Source organism: Schistocerca americana, unplaced genomic scaffold (assembly GCF_021461395.2).
Source record: "Schistocerca americana isolate TAMUIC-IGC-003095 unplaced genomic scaffold, iqSchAmer2.1 HiC_scaffold_324, whole genome shotgun sequence".
NCBI lineage: Eukaryota > Metazoa > Arthropoda > Insecta > Orthoptera > Acrididae > Schistocerca > Schistocerca americana.
The window spans coordinates 35001-40000 of NW_025726043.1; the positions used below are offsets into that span (position 1 = coordinate 35001).

At 53.1% G+C, this 5000-nt stretch overlaps 1 non-coding gene across 1 annotated transcript in view; it reads right to left on the reverse strand.

Annotated features, from left to right (window-relative positions):
- Positions 1 to 514, reverse strand: part of LOC124580014 — a 1910-nt gene extending 1396 nt beyond the window's left edge. The window contains exon 1 of the ribosomal RNA XR_006973132.1: positions 1 to 514. This exon is cut by the window's left edge and continues 1396 nt beyond it. This is a non-coding gene — a ribosomal RNA (small subunit ribosomal RNA).
- Between the last annotated feature and the right edge of the window lie 4486 nt (positions 515 to 5000).

The window sequence follows — 5000 nt, forward strand, 5'->3', positions numbered from 1 at the left end:
TCGGATGAGTCCCGTATCGTTATTTTTCGTCACTACCTCCCCGTGCCGGGAGTGGGTAATTTGCGCGCCTGCTGCCTTCCTTGGATGTGGTAGCCGTTTCTCAGGCTCCCTCTCCGGAATCGAACCCTGATTCCCCGTTACCCGTTACAACCATGGTAGGCGCAGAACCTACCATCGACAGTTGATAAGGCAGACATTTGAAAGATGCGTCGCCGGTACGAGGACCGTGCGATCAGCCCAAAGTTATTCAGAGTCACCAAGGCAAACGGACCGGACGAGCCGACCGATTGGTTTTGATCTAATAAAAGCGTCCCTTCCATCTCTGGTCGGGACTCTGTTTGCATGTATTAGCTCTAGAATTACCACAGTTATCCAAGTAACGTGGGTACGATCTAAGGAACCATAACTGATTTAATGAGCCATTCGCGGTTTCACCTTAATGCGGCTTGTACTGAGACATGCATGGCTTAATCTTTGAGACAAGCATATGACTACTGGCAGGATCAACCAGGGAGCTGCGTCAACTAGAGCTGAGCAGCCGGCCGCCCGGGAGTGTGTCCCGGGGGCCCGCTCGAACACGCAAGCGTCCGCTCAATTATTCTGCAAACAGGAGGAGGCTGAGCTCCCCTGCACAATACACCTCGAAACCCTCTCAGGTCCCGGCGGCGCGCAGCGCCGTCCTAAGTACTTGGTCGGGTTCGAGAGAGGCGCAATCGCCCGGAGTTTGGCGAGTAGACGCTTTAGGTGCGACCACCCGTGCTCCCAACTGAGCTTGCCGCTGCCGACAGAGGCCCGGGAGCGTGCTGTCGTGGCATTGCCGGCGGGAGACAACACGCGCCACCTACGGTGGCCGGCAGCTCCAACGCCAGCGCCACAGAAGGACAAAAGCCCCACTTGGGTGCCGAAGCGAACTCCCCCAGCACAGCGCACGCGCCAACACGTCCGCACAGCTGCGATACAATCCACCTGCGAGAACCGCAGAGGCGACCGAGCAGCAGACGGCGTCGCGGCGCCGAGCGCCGGGCGGCGGCGCATCCTCAGCGCACACAGTCCTCAATCGGACCAGCACACTGCAGATGTCCACCGCGCTTCGCACCGGGCCCGCGAGGACCTACTTTGGCCGCACGGCGCCGCGTGCAGGGTGCGCCGGCGCGCAGCTGCGCCGCCTGCCGCCTCCGTCGGCCGGCGCGCCTGCCACTGGCCGCCCCCACCAGCCGGCTGTAGCGCGTGCGCCCACGCACCGCGCGGCCAGCACGCCGGAAGGCCCCCCCTCACCGGCCGGGGACGGTCCCACCCAGCCACCGCCGCGTATCGCTTCACACCCACATGCCATTCACGTTCGTGGGCATGGTGGGTATCGCTGAAACAACCGGTTGGTAGCTCAACCGATCGTCGCCATCACTGATTCACCTCTAGCGAGAACAACCGCACCACAACGGTTTACCAGTTCTTCATTTGCGTAACGTCACCAGCAAACGTAGACGTCCATCGCCATTTGCAAATTCAACGATTGTTGCATGCCTGTGTCAGGTGTCACGACACACTATGTCTGCCCACATACACGCAACAACATGTGCACGCTTCGCGAACACGTGGAAGGTGGCCCCCGTACGTATGCGATGTCCATTGCGCGAACGACTGTCAACCGGCCTCTGTCGCATGTCGCAGATGTGGAACGCAGTGCACCATGCTATCACGGTGTGTGAGAAGAGACGACTACGTCTGACAACACGCGCCACTACATCAACAGACGGCTCATGCTGATCGCCATCCACGGCATACCATACTGCAATCCAGCTCTTATAGGGAGACGACACGTAGCTGAGTGCACAATATTTGGACCGTATGGTTCGCCGTTGTTGGCGCAGTCGTGGTACGGTCACACATGTACCACGATGTATCATTCAGTACATGAGGACCAATGTGCGGTACAGTGTGTGATTTGGACGTACAACATCAGCGGACAGTTGCCACAAGCCGTACCACAACGTAGGCTGTGCTTCGCCATGCGAATGCCAATGAACAACTGCGAAGGGCATTGAGCATGTACGTCCTGCCGCCATCCGCATTACAGTGTATAGCTGCAAGGTGTTTAACATGAAGCGATACTCTGGGGACCGGGCAGTGCGAGTAGCAAACTATATTGCGGGGGTTGCAGTTAGGCAACACTACACTAATTTAACGCGTCGTATGACAATTACAGAGCAGGTTAAGGCCCAACGTGTGTTGGGTTAAGGCCCAACGTGTGTTGGGTTAAGGCCCAACGTGTGTTGGGTTAAGGCCCAACGTGTGTTGGGTTAAGGCCCAACGTGTGTTGGGTTAAGGCCCAACGTGTGTTGGGTTAAGGCCCAACGTGTGTTGGGTTAAGGCCCAACGTGTGTTGGGTTAAGGCCCAACGTGTGTTGGGTTAAGGCCCAACGTGTGTTGGGTTAAGGCCCAACGTGTGTTGGGTTAAGGCCCAACGTGTGTTGGGTTAAGGCCCAACGTGTGTTGGGTTAAGGCCCAACGTGTGTTGGGTTAAGGCCCAACGTGTGTTGGGTTAAGGCCCAACGTGTGTTGGGTTAAGGCCCAACGTGTGTTGGGTTAAGGCCCAACGTGTGTTGGGTTAAGGCCCAACGTGTGTTGGGTTAAGGCCCAACGTGTGTTGGGTTAAGGCCCAACGTGTGTTGGGTTAAGGCCCAACGTGTGTTGGGTTAAGGCGCAACATAGGTTAGGTTAAGGCGCAACATAGGTTAGGTTAAGGCGCAACATAGGTTAGGTTAAGGCGCAACATAGGTTAGGTTAAGGCGCAACATAGGTTAGGTTAAGGCGCAACATAGGTTAGGTTACGGCGCAACATAGGTTAGGTTAAGGCGCAACATAGGTTAGGTTAAGGCGCAACATAGGTTAGGTTACGGCGCAACATAGGTTAGGTTAAGGCGCAACATAGGTTAGGTTAAGGCGCAACATAGGTTAGGTTAAGGCGCAACATAGGTTAGGTTAAGGCGCAACATAGGTTAGGTTAAGGCGCAACATAGGTTAGGTTAAGGCGCAACATAGGTTAGGTTAAGGCGCAACATAGGTTAGGTTAAGGCGCAACATAGGTTAGGTTAAGGCGCAACATAGGTTAGGTTACGGCGCAACATAGGTTAGGTTAAGGCGCAACATAGGTTAGGTTAAGGCGCAACATAGGTTAGGTTAAGGCGCAACATAGGTTAGGTTATGGCGCAACATAGGTTAGGTTACGGCGCAACATAGGTTAGGTTACGGCGCAACATAGGTTAGGTTAAGGCGCAACATAGGTTAGGTTAAGGCGCAACATAGGTTAGGTTAAGGCGCAACATAGGTTAGGTTAAGGCGCAACATAGGTTAGGTTAAGGCGCAACATAGGTTAGGTTAAGGCGCAACATAGGTTAGGTTAAGGCGCAACATAGGTTAGGTTAAGGCGCAACATGGGTTAGGTTAAGGCGCAACATGGGTTAGGTTAAGGCGCAACATGGGTTAGGTTAAGGCGCAACATGGGTTAGGTTAAGGCGCAACATGGGTTAGGTTAAGGCGCAACATGGGTTAGGTTAAGGCGCAACATGGGTTAGGTTAAGGCGCAACATGGGTTAGGTTAAGGCGCAACATGGGTTAGGTTAAGGCGCAACATGGGTTAGGTTAAGGCGCAACATGGGTTAGGTTAAGGCGCAACATGGGTTAGGTTAAGGTACAATATGGGTTAGGTTAAGGTACAATATGGGTTAGGTTAAGGTACAATATGGGTTAGGTTAAGGTACAATATGGGTTAGGTTAAGGTACAATATGGGTTAGGTTAAGGTACAATATGGGTTAGGTTAAGGTACAATATGGGTTAGGTTAAGGTACAATATGGGTTAGGTTAAGGTACAATATGGGTTAGGTTAAGGTACAATATGGGTTAGGTTAAGGTACAATATGGGTTAGGTTAAGGTACAATACGGGTTAGGTTAAGGTACAATACGGGTTAGGTTAAGGTACAATACGGGTTAGGTTAAGGTACAATACGGGTTAGGTTAAGGTACAATACGGGTTAGGTTAAGGCACTTGGGGGGGGGGGGGGGGCCCGGTTTGTTGATTGTGATTATCGTAAGTAAATGACTGCGGCATCATCTGATTTGCCACGTCAGGGTGCACCTTTGGCTCATAACAGGCGGCGCTCTGATTCCATGCTTGTGGCAGACCTGTGTCTTTCATTCCTGCCATTGTTTGTGTGGTGTGACAGGAGGCAGTATTGTGATGTTGGGTGCACCCCTGTCTGGGACATGTGTGGGTGTTGGTGGCTTAGCTGAGCAATGGTGGTTGTCGGAAGGGTGGGATATTCTGTTTTCCGAGTGGACCTCCCGGTCTGGTTATGATAGTGTGGATTGTCTAATGTGGCAGAGAGGATGCACTGGGTGTTGTTCCATGCTGGTGCTTACATATTGTCTGTGTGCCTGTTACAGGCAGAGAGTAGTGCGTGATAAGAGTGTCTGGCTGACGTGTGATTGTGAGCAGAGTCTTTCAGCATGTATACGGACAGGTCTATACATTATCTGTATTCTGATGGCTCTATCTATTACTAATCAGCGCCGTGTATACGTTTAATCCGGTTCCAGTCGAAACTATTGTATCTCTGTACATTAGTGACACGGCGAGCCCGCTATGTAGTTACTCGTCTCGGCAGCTTCCACCGGTGTATGGCAAATGATTATAAGGAATCAGTCTAGTCGTCAATACCGATAGTCTGACGTCACATGTCTGGGGTGGGGGACGCTGCGCCCTTCCGGTGGGTCATGGCCTAGGAAGACTCTTCCCACGCAGGGGGGCTTGGACTGTCATTGACTCTTCCGAGTAATATACTTGCCGTACGTTTTTGCGACTGCGAGTGCAACGCTCACCGGTACCGACATGGATGGAGCGCCTCCTAGCTGCCGCTGAGCATCTGCATTCGTACAGCGAGCAACGCGATCGCGTCTGTAGCTCGTACGTGGTACAGCTCGCAGCTCATGTATATGGACAGC